Source organism: Ochotona curzoniae, unplaced genomic scaffold (assembly GCF_017591425.1).
Source record: "Ochotona curzoniae isolate NIBS_2020 unplaced genomic scaffold, NIBS_Ocur_1.0 scaffold_3208, whole genome shotgun sequence".
Lineage (NCBI taxonomy): Eukaryota > Metazoa > Chordata > Mammalia > Lagomorpha > Ochotonidae > Ochotona > Ochotona curzoniae.
This window is the reverse complement of record NW_024467106.1, coordinates 35,676,456-35,688,967: the sequence shown is the minus strand read 5'-3', so window position 1 is coordinate 35,688,967 and position 12,512 is coordinate 35,676,456. Positions and strand designations below refer to the sequence as shown.

Here is a 12,512-nt window from a genome sequence, read left to right as displayed (position 1 = left end):
GTTGTTTGGTGTACTAGTTAAGACACTGATTTGTATATGCTGATCCCTATTTCCTAATAATATAAATCCTTGGAGATTTACAAGGTTAGCAAGCAGCGGTTCAAGTAGTTCGGCCCCTCTGCCTCGTGTGGGAGATCTGAAATACGTCCCAGCCTTGGGTTATTGTCATCATTTGGGAATTGAACCAGCAGAGGGAAGAACTCTCTCCAAATCAAATTTGTGTCTGTGTTTACCTCTCTGCCACTTAAATAAATTAATCTTTAAATGAGCTCTTCATTGGAAAAAAAAGAACAAATCTGAAATATTAACTAAAGTTGCAAGTTAAGAATAGCACTGTGAAAATTTATAGAAAATCTACTTTTTGCTATCATCCTAATTAACAAGGATAATAAGAAACTAAATATAGGTCAGGAAATATCTGTCAGATCAAAAGGGAGCCACCTGAATTTATTTCTAACTGATTTCGAGCTAACAGATACATGCTTGTATTCTGATGAGTTATTCCTTATGGTAGAAATTGCAAGTAGCAAATATAAACCCAATCCAATGTAATTTAATTCTTGAAATGTGCAGAAAAATTTAATTTTAAAAAATAAATATTTCTGAAATGATGAACTTGAGTTTATACCTGAATTGGAAACCATAAGGAAGCGTGAGGATTTAATACTTTATTCATACTAATAAGATCGTAATATACACAAGAGTCAAGATTGCTAAAATCAGCAGGTAATTTAAGTTAGTGAATAACAAGAAAGGAAATAATTGTATTAATAGAGCATATTATGTTCTGTTTTATTCCTAAAAGTGTTTGTAATAGCTTACTAAGTTGTCTTGGTGCAGGATAAATTTGTGAGGAAAATAATTAAAACAATACAATAATGCTAGGTTAGTACCTATTAGAATTCAGGGAGACTTATAATAGGAAAATCCAGACAATCTGGAAATCTTGTTCAAATCACCATTCTCCTGTTTGTGCTACTATTAGGAAGTTGTTGTTAAGCAGCAATGACATCAAATAGCAAAGTTCCAGTTGATTCCTAAGCGAACTTGGGGGCCTAGAGGTTAACATAAAGAACTGAGTCAACCCGGCCTCCAAGAAGAGTCTAGATCAGAAGCTTTTAGCAGCTCTATTACCCATTCTAAATTTGAGTCTAAGCAGCAGATTTTAAATTGATAAAGTTCTATTCCTTCAAGGAAACTACAAGCCAGAAAGACTGACCTAGAGAGGAAACACTGAGTCTTTCGGATTTAAGATAAAAAGAAGAAAGTGTGGATGAAAGATGTTTGGCATCCTCCGGACAGGAGGGTCCTCACCTTACAGGCTGAAAAGAGCAGAACAGTCATGCTTACATGCACAAGGCTTCACTGGACTGCCATTCTATAGCATCCTGGAGCTTCTAGTGTCATTACTGTCCTTTCTTGGTGGGGATGAGATTTTCATTATGTCCTACAAATACTTCTCTCTCCCTATAACTACTACACAGCTATTGAAAATATTAACCTTCTTTTGTTCCAGTACTAAGCTTAAAGTGTCACATCTATAGTTAGGCTTTTCCTGATAACCTTCAATGTGGCTTCTCCAAGTTTTACTATCAGGGAGTTCATCCAGATCTTGCTTATGAATGCAGGGGCCACAAAACTAGGGCCATTTTATGCTGTTTTGCATATTTTCAGGTAAATATACAGGAAGCTCAATAGGAACTGGAGCATCCCGGACTCTATCCCGCACCCAAATATCTGAGGAAGAAAGGAAAGTCCACCTAAGTGTTAGGACTGTGTTGTCAATCCACAGAGCTGATGGAGTTTTGGGTCCCTTCACTGTGGCCAGACACACTCCTACCTCTTACACCCATTTTGGGAGTGAACCAGAAGATCTAAGATCTTTCTGTCTCTCCTTTGTCTCTAGCACATGGATTTTCAAATACATAAATAAACAGGTAGATTCCCAAGTAGCTGACTAGGAAAAAGATGCACAGATTATGGTCATGGGAGATTAACAACAACAACAAAAAACAGAGGAGACTGCATTCCTGGAAGACGGCTGGAGAGAAGTTTTCAGTAAAAAGTCTAGAGAAATGACTCCATGGAGTGCCAATGATACACAGGTAGGCAAGAGCTTATGGAATACCAAAAGTGATTCAAACATGTGGGTAGATTATCTCCCAAGAATGAGGTGAGAGGAGTCTACGGATTCCAAGGTTACACGGGCAATTTTGTCTGGGAGAGAGCCTAGAAGCTCCTACTGATGTTCAGCACAGGCAGATGAGTCGATGGATCAGGTGGGTACATGTATCCCTGTGATGAAGGGGTATGTTGCTTGCAGCAAGGAAAACTGTATCTTCCCAGAATAAGCTATTGTGCAATATATCCTAGAACAAATGTGTGTAGACAATAAGCTAAGTCACTGGGAAATTATTGAGCCTGACTTCAGAAGCTCAGGAATCCCTGAGTGTTTGGAATAGACATGGACATATGCAACTTAAAACTATTGAGTCATGAAGGACAAAAAAAAAAAAAACCTATGTAGACCAATAACCAAATGGAGAATGAATTAGTAATGAGATTCTCCCAAGAAAGAAAAATCCTACAGGGATGGTTTCACTGCTGAATTCTATTAAACTTTAAAAGAATAATCAATCTGAATTACTCTTAAGTCATCTGCAACAAACTGAAAGGGAAGGGATCCTTCCAAGGTACTTATATGAAAAACACTATCATCTTAATTCTAAAACCAGAAACAAAGAGTGCTAGAAACAAGCATCCCTGATAAGCATCATGCAAAATTTTTAACAGAACATTAATTAATCAAATACAACTACATAACAAAGAGATCATCCACCTGCACTAGGTAGAATTTATTCCAGGGATTCAGGAAAGGTTCAACATGAAAATCAGTAAAAATTACATGTCACATTAACAAAAGTTATGAATAGAAACCATATGATTATTTTAGCAGATGCAGAGAAAGCATATGAAAAATACAATATTTTTCCATTGTAAACATGGTAAGCAAATTATTTGCAGAAGGAAACTATTTCAACAAAGTCAAGGAAGCATATGGCACACCCACAACCTGCATCATATTGAATGCAATAGAACTGGAAGCATTTTCATTAAGACTGGAACCAGACAAGGATGCCCACTTTCATTTGTAATCAAAACAGCCTGGTTCTAGGACAAAAACAGATATGAAGATCATCGGAACAGAATAGAAACCCCATTAGTGAACCCACACACCTACAGCCAACTAATTTTTGAAAACTGAATTGAAATAAATCCAAAGCAAAAGGATGCTCTCTTCAACAAATGGTCTGGGGAAATTGGATCCATGCATCCAGAAACATGAAACAACACCCTTTCCTTACACCTAATACAAAAGTAAATTCTAAATAGATCAAAGATCTATGACTTGAAAATACCAGAAGAAAACATCAGGGGGCCTATGCAAGCCATAGGTATAGGTGGACTTCTTAGCAAAGACCCCAGAAGCACAGAATGTTAAAGCAAAGATAAATAAATAAGATTATGCCAGCATAAGAAGCTTCAGCACTGCAAGGAACACTGCAAACACGGTAAAAAGACAACCGATAGAATGCAAAAGATTTGAAAATTATGCAAGAGGTAAAGGATTAAAATCTACGATGCCTAAAGAGCTCAAGAAACTTAACAGTTATGAAACGAATATCCAGGAAGGAAACGGGCAAAGGACATGACACGCATTTTTTCAAAGGATAAAATAAATATGTCCAACAGAAACATGAAAAAAAGGCTCAGAATTTCTTATATCAGGAAAATGCAAATGAAACCCAAAGTGAGGTCTTATCGTACCCCAGTTAGAATGGCATTTCACTTTCCAGTCTCAACATATTGTATCATGTTACATCCAAATGCCCTCAGTTCTTCCTCAAAGACACAGCGATAAAGTATCCTCTCACTTCTATTAGACATCAATTAAAATAGTCACAGGGAATCACCATCTCTAACAATTGTGATTCTTGTCTTTTTCAAATAGGGCAGACCTAGCCTTTCAAACCTTAAAATTCATTCATTTTATGTCTGCTATGGTCAGTTAACCTATATATATTTTATTTTTCCTATTAAATTTATGAGGTAAACTTACAGTTTTAAGAATAATCTATTAATTCACACAGCACATCTATTCTATGTCTTCTCTGTTTATATCTATTCTACTTGCACAGTATTCAACAGACAGAACTAATTTTCTAAAGTTGACTCATAAAACAGTTTATATATTCACAAAGTTTCTAGCTATGAATTAATAGTAGGGGACTTTAAAAAGCATTTAAGGGTCAGTCAAAACAGCTTAGGAGGTAAAGTTTTGGTCTATGGTGCCAGAATCCAATATGGGTGCTGTTCCAATTCCTGATCAGCTCCCCATTAATGTGCCTCGGAAAGCAGCTTAAAATGCCTCAACTCCTTGTGCCCTGAAACCACTTAGGAGAAATGGAAGAGATTCCAGATTTCTGGCTTCAGTCGGGAACAACTATGGCCTTTGTGGTCATTGAAGAGTATACTAGCAGGTGGAAGATCTTCACCTTTTGTAAATATGCCTTTCAAATAAAAATAAATCTTTAGACAAATTATTTCAAATGGCTTTAACATGGACAGACTCATTTAAAATGTGATTTAACATTTTGAGAAATAAAGATCATTTCTTTCCCCCGCCCGAAAAAACTGAAGGATCAAAAAGTAGATAAATAATTAAGCCCATATTGTGGGAGTGCAGCTAGTTCAAATCACACTTGTTGTTTTAGACAAAAACCTAACTACGTATGTAAAGAAAATAGAGCCAGGAATTCAAGGAAAGTGGTCTGTAAACAAATAAAAATGAGCAACAATATACAGGTTATAGGATTTATCATTTCATTCTATTGACCTTATACTTTAAAATTATGTTAAAATTAACATTCTCAGAAATATTCACACATAAATTAATTTTTAAATAACAATGAAATTGAGTATTAATTATCAAAAGAAACTATAACTTTCATATTAATTCTGTAATAATCCATATTGACAATAAAAGTCCTCCCACCCATGTTACAATCAAAAGACAGCTGAAAATAATATTCTTTGGCTGACAATCAGAAATAAATTGTAGAACTTCACATAAATTAAGCACATAAATTTCAATAAAGAAATTATGAAGAAGCATTCTAATAAAAAATCTGCAAAGAAATAATTTCTTTTCACAGTGCTTTCAAATAATCTCATTTTTGTTTGTTTGTTTTTCAAGTGTTATTACATCTTGCTTTGGACTGAAGGAGTCCTGCAAGTGGTAGATGGTTTTGTAGTGGTACAAAATAGCATTTTCCTCTCATTCTCCTCACATGATGGTCATTTTTTCTCAATTTTCCTATTCCAGTGAACACAACAGAGACCCTTGTCAAATATGAATGAAAAGCCACACATTGTAGATGACAATTTAAATTAACCCAGGATTTTTTCCCTCTTTTTAATGTAACTGATTCACAACAATTTGTTCCAATTTAAAAGCCCCCCTCATTACTACAAGAAGTGTATTTCTTTCTTTGTTTGGCCATGTAATGCTGGGTATGGAGTCTCACCTTCCTCTCCATGCAGCCTCCATATGAGACTGAAGTATCTAGAATCATCATTTGCCCTGGAGGAAAAATACCCAGAAAACCATCCCTTCTTAACTACTAGGAGTCCTCTGGCTTGCCTCACGCATATGCCCTATCAAAAAAACAAAAAACAAACAAACAAAAAAACCTATTCTTTTCAGAAGAAAATCTCATTTGAGTGTTCTACCACTTGGTCTTCATGAGGACACATGTGAGGCACAATGCACTTCTCCTTTTATCTGAGTTAAGTAAGACATTTTTGAGTGGTTCCCGGTAAGCTATATCATCTGGAATGCCTCTGGATTTATTATTCCTTTCTCTACAATTTTTGGTTGTGAACCAAAAGAATGTCTTGATACATTTCTTAACATTTGAAAAAATTATAAACTTGGTTGAAATGCTTGGTAAAAGTGCACAGAGAAAGAGTAGATATAAATACAAATAAGGCTTCCTTAGGAAAACAAATATGCACATATCATGCATAATCAAGCTACCAAAAGCCTAGAGGTAACTCAGCTTCCACTTTCAATTTACAGTTATATGTTTTTTATATCACTATCTATGTCATGGGTAATAAGAAGGAAGTATTTAACTGTTATATAATATGTATAGCCTTCTGCAAGTTAAAACTCTGTTCTTAAGAACACAATGGTTTTAAGCAAATACAAAGAACATAAGACTATCTGAAGCATATCAGAAATATATTATACTATTACATTGATAAGTCCAACAACTCATTTTCAATAAGTGATTGGGGAATTTTCAACACACCAGAACTTCCCCAGCCACTTAGGTCTCAAAAACCATGGGAATGACTTAACCAAATGTATATTTATGATTATACAAGAGAAAATTAGTTGCAGTTATGGTATGTGAGAAATAGACTAAGACACAAAGCAACATTTATTTTCATTCCTAAAATGCAGTTAAAACAAATTTAGCATTTACCTTCTCTGTTTAAAAAGCCACTGGACATTTCAGCACTGCACACAGCTCATGATTCAACTTTCTCATAGCACACTTCACGTCCTACAAATAAAAATGGAAGAATATTCAGAGCAATGTATGTATTTGTAAAATATAGTGATTATCCATGAAGTTCTCATTACATCACTTCACAATCCCAATTAAAAAGTATCACCAGTATATTCAAGTTTTCATGACTTTAACAAATGCACAATATAGCATTGGAAATTATGTCTGGGACTTCTAAGACACCAAAAATAGACTCCAGATTATGAAGCACTACAAAAAAAAATCACACCTCTCAAATGCATATTATGATAATGGAAAACACGGCTGTAATAAGAAAACAAAGGCATTTGCATTTAAAATGTTTTCTCAAATATGCATGACCACAAAAAATGTTATCTAGTTCTTAAACTAAGTTTTAAGACAACAGTGTTTTGGTTTACTGTTCAATTTGTTTCAATGGCTACTTTAGATTTTAGTAAATATTACTTTGCACCATTTCCATTTAATAATTTTTAATATCTTCTCTAGAAAAATTATAGAACACAAATAAAAATCATTGGTTTTTTGCCAATGATTTTTATTTGTAAAATAATGTACAAGACACACAAAAATTACATAAAATCTGATAATCTGTTTCAGTTATCTGTGAGACTTTTTTAAAATTAAAATTAATTCTATCCTAATTTCCAAAAGAGAAAAAAAATTCTAAGCAAGATATATGACTACTTGGCTTCTACTTCTAGTCACTTCTGTATGTTCACTACACAAACATACCATTTAGGAAGAACAACAAAAAAAAATTGAATTGCTCTCTTACATGCCAAGCACCTGATACAAGTATTGCAAAATTCAAAAACGTGAAACAATCAGCACCCTGGACAACGTCTTAACTTCCAGTCCTGCTTGTGCTGGCTTTCTGCATGTTTCTAACTCTTAGTCTTTGAAAGAAAGTATAAGCCATCTAACTCCTTGTTTATGCCCTGGGAAAGCAGTGCAGAATGGCCCAAAGCGTTAGGACCCTGACCTGGTATGGCAGACCAGAAAGAAGCTCCTGGCCCCTCCCTGGAGTAGGATTGGCTCAGTTATATTCATAATGGCCATTTGGGGAATGTACTAACAGGTGGAAATTCTTTGCTTCTTCTTCTTGGGGGGTGGAGGGAGATGCCTCTCAAAAATAGATGTAAGTTTTTTTAAAAAATCCATATTTTTCAGAGGTAAAAAGAGAAATGTAAGAAAAATAACTTTCAAAAGAAGCAATAGATACGTTTTATTGGTGCTAGGACAAGAGTCACAGCAGAATATGAGGAAATATTCTGTCAACATTTCGTTGATGCACAAACATTGAAGTATAGTGTTTAGAATAATAAACAGGTGATTCAATAAAAGTGTATTTATGAGCATCCAATACAAAGAACATACTGCATGTCAGGTGTAAACATCTTTCTATACTCTTAAAATAGACAATAAAAACCACGCCCAAAGCAGAGACTATATCCCACAAAATAATGAAAGTTGATGTTTAAGTTGTAATCCTCTTGCAGTAATCCAAAGAGTAATTAATCAGCAGGAGGGTTGATAAATATGCTATAATAGTAACATTAGGGAGAGTGCTACTATTTTATTAATTTAACTTTTATCTAATTTAAAGAGAAAGAGACAGAAACATATCTTTAACAGCCTGTTTCATTTCTCTATAGCCCATTTCATTTCTTAAATTGCAGCAACAGAGAGGGCTCCTCCAAACTGAAGTCATGATCTGAGGATTCCGTCTAGCGATTGAAAAGATCCAAGTGTCCGCGGGATCATCTGCTGCCTCCCAGCATTTATGTTAACAGGCAGCAGGAGTGAAGAGTGCAGGCAAGCTTTGCGAGACTGGAAGAACGCAGCCAACATGTTGGCTTCACGGCTATGACAAATGCCTTCTCCAGGATGAATTTTCAACCACAGTCAGGGTTGTCTTAGCCACTATTCAAACAAAAATGGTCCCAACTACAAAGTACAGATATGCAAATGCAATTTAGAAGCTAGTTTTAATTGTTGTCTTATTTCATTTTGCAGATGTTTTTAATATCTGTTAGAATAAGCAACACTTCAAATATGCCTGATGGCAATTTATGGATATTTGAAAAAAAAAGGAAAAGTTAGTTATACTAGAACTTCAAGGTCATTTGAAGTTTCAAAGACAAAAGTGTCCACAGATAGGAGAGAATTTATGTCTCAGTTTGGGAAGTTAATCAGAGGAAATTTTAAGAGTATTACTTTTAAATAAAAGGCCAAACACTCTGACATTCTTCTCTTTTTCCACAACCTTTAGAAGAGATTTGCCTGCTTTAGTTCAAGATTGAAGAAAGGGGAGAAGATATATCAGAAAAAGATTATCACATATGGGATCTTGCTTGTAAAAGAAAAAGAATCCCCACGTTTATTTAAATGATTTGCCATGACTGATTCTTGTATACTATAGTTTATGCCATTAGCCTAGATTCTATCAAGGTGCACGTGTTAAGCAGTAAATTTCTGGATGATCCTGGAAGATTGACAAGCTAAGGAACACAAACCGAAATTGTCTGCTGCCTCTGACCTGGATTGCACGCACTTTTCAAAGGGTTGGATTTTAGCCTAGAGAAATGGCTGACCTGAACATTGGGGAGAGAGCCTATCATATGCTGAAAAGATCAAATACCCAACTGCAACTTGAAGTCTGTGTCTTATTTCATTTAAATACATATATTTGATATTTTTAACCAATATATATTTCTTTTAGTCACAGAAGGATACAAGAAAAAAGCGGGTCTACTAAGATGCTTAGTGATTTACAATCACTGTTTCATTCCAGCATCTCAATAAAGCACTTGAAATAGGAAGCACCACCCTGCTTTACAAACACAATGTTAGTGAGAACAAATATCAAATTGATTAACTAGGGCTGGATGGTTTCACAGTTTTATCATCAATATTTCATATCTCTAAAAGTGAAGCTCTGGATAAAAAAAAAGGTTTCTGATTATATTCTTTGGCATTTTTTGAAAAGGTTGTCAACATGTAATATATTCTGCTTTCTAAATTGATATTAAAGTCTATACTTACACTCCAATTTATGAAAAAGTAAAATATTTTAAGCAAGGTGTTTTGGCTAAAAACACTAGCCAATGCAATGAATATTATATTTCTACCAAACTGATACACAAAGGAAACATTCATGGAAACATGTTTATTATCATCATTTTTCCTTGAAGATAGGAAAAAGGAATATAGAATTCACTACACTTTAACATCATACAAAAAAAAAAGCTAGGCTAAACCTCAGAATCAAATTACATCATCTGTAATTTTAATACGGCAAATTAGACAAATCATTAACTAGAACAGCAGAGAGAAGACAGGAACATAAGAAATTATATTCACTGAATAATTTTAGCTATGGAAATATCTAACTTTTAATATTAGACATAACCTCTCAAGTTTTAAAAACAACAACAAAAAGAGATGGTACTGTATGATGAAATCTCTCAACAGATTTCTCTTACAACACATCGTAGGAAACCCTGCCAACAGAGAATTTTGTACTTTATGTTATATCCAATTTTAGCATGAAAAGACATTGCCTGATTCCTTAACAGAGTAAAAAAGAACAAAAGAAGGAATTTTTTTCCTGCTTTATCGTAAGTTGACTGGCTTTAAGCTGCTTTGTGTAGTGGGCTCCCAACAGTAAGGAGACTGCAATGGAATGCTCTGGTGGCATACATTTTCTTTTGTTCTTGCTTTCTTAGAGATGAACGTCGTAGGGATATCATCATTTTTATTTGCCTTAATCTTTCAACACCCAAGAGTGAAAGCAATACTCTCAAGTTCAAACTTTTCATGTATTTAAACTTTTTAAAAATTGGGATTCCACTACAGAAATTAGTTTTTGAAGTGTACTTCATACTCTGCTTCATCTTAAAACATATCTTTAAAAAATAGGCCTCTTGGACCTGGTGTGACAGTGAAGTGGTTAAGGTCAATGCCTTGAATGAGCAGCGATCCCATATGGGCACCAGTTCTAATCCCAGGGGCCCCGCTTCCCATCCAGCTCCCTGCCTGTGGCCTGGGAAAGCAGTCAAGGATGGCCCAAGACTTTGGGACCCTGCACCCGCATGGGAGACCTGGAGGAAGTTCTTGGCTTTGGATTGGCTCAGCTCCAGCCGTTGCGGCCTCTTGGGGAGTGAATCATTGTATAGAAGATCTTCTCTGTCTTTCCTCTCTGCATATCCACCTTTCCAATAAAAATAAATAAAATCTTTAAAAAAAAATAGACCTCTTAAAATGATATGCACATGCAAACACTTGATAAATATTCCTTGCACACATTAAAATGATAATATTGACTGAATGCTTTCCACATTCATTAATTCCCATGTTTCAAACACAGTATTTTTATATAAGTGGAAAGCATGAAGGGGCACAAGATGTAAGATAAATGCAGGTGCTGAGATATTAATTAAGAAAATTAAAAAGCCAGGATTTGAAACTGAGCTAGTAACAACTATTACAGTAAGTGTGAATTAAAAGTACTAATAATGGCATTTTAATAAGAAAGCAAAATGTTCCTTAACCATATTAAAAATAATACATGGAGCTGTCATGGTAGATCAACAGATTAATCCTCCACCTGCCAGCATGGGTATACCATACAGGTACCAGTTCTAAGTTCTGGTTATTCCACTTCTTATCCAGCTCCCTGCTTGTGGAAAAGTAGAAGAGGATGGCCCAAAGCCTTGGGAAGCTGTACTGGTGTGGGAGACCCAGAAGAGGCTCCTGCCTCCTGGCCTTGAATCCCCTCAGCTCTGGCCGTTGCAGATCTGAGGAGTGAACCACTGGATGGAAAATCTTTCTATGTTTACTCATCTCTGTATATCTGACTTTGCAATAAAAATAAATTTTCCTTAAAAAAATATTCTGCCCTTCAGATCCAAGTAAATACATTTTTAAAAAGAAAAAGAAAGGTTTTGGGGGAATGGGACCTTTAACTCAAATATTCACATTTGTTGTAAAGTTTAATAAAAAATAAAATCTTGTCATTTCTGAAAACTTTAAAAAGATGGACAAGGTTCAAACACAACCAAGTGATATACTCTAGATTACATGTATGTTTTTTCAGCCTTCATGCCTCCCATCCCTTACCTTAAACTTCATCATCCAAGGCTTTCCCATAGCCCCGTAGCCCCAGCCACTTGTGTTCCATCTCAAACTACTATCATAGTCATTTAGAATACATTGTAATCTGGTTTAATTTTTTAAAATAAATAACAATGTTAATCTCCACCCTATCCTCCCTCTTTGTCCTATTTTTCTATTATTTTTTGTTTCTGATGACATGTTTTAAAATTTACTTAAGAGTTTGAAGAAAAACAAAATAATTCAGGATAGAAATTTAATGATGGAAATGTCAGACAATAAAATCATAAACCAAGAATCCAAGCCCCGAAGCTCCCCTGTCTCCAGATGAATCTCAATACATTCACATGTTAGTCTCTTCATTTCTTGACTAACATTCTTGGGGTTTTTTTAATAAAGGATCTATTTATTTATTTATTTATTTATTTGTTTAGAAAGACAGATTTTACAGAGAGTCAAGTAGAAAGAGAGAGAGGGGTCCTTCTATCTTCTGGTTCACTCTCGTGTCATGATATCTAAAGCCTAAGCCACAGTGTTTTTCCTGGCCTCTCATGTGGGTTCAGAGTCCCAAAGACCAGGGACATGCTTTTTTTTTTTTTTTCTTTCCAGGCCACAAGCACAGAGTTGGATCTGAAGTGCAGCAGATGGAACAAATTAGTTCCCATATGGGATGCAAAAGTAAAAGAGAAGATGATTAGCCTGCTATGTCACTATGCCGGCCCCTTGGTTTACATTCTTGTAATCCTATGATGAACTTAAACTTTCAGAAAAGAA

The 12,512-nt window shown here is 35.1% G+C and overlaps 1 protein-coding gene across 1 annotated transcript in view; it reads right to left on the bottom strand.

The window, feature by feature from the left end:
• Positions 1-12,512, bottom strand: part of LINGO2 (leucine rich repeat and Ig domain containing 2) — a 946,590-nt gene that overhangs the window by 530,610 nt on the left and 403,468 nt on the right. The window contains exon 3 of the mRNA XM_040963550.1: positions 6,555-6,635. The gene's annotated coding sequence lies outside the window, so the exon portion shown is untranslated. The remainder of the gene's footprint in view (positions 1-6,554; positions 6,636-12,512) is intronic.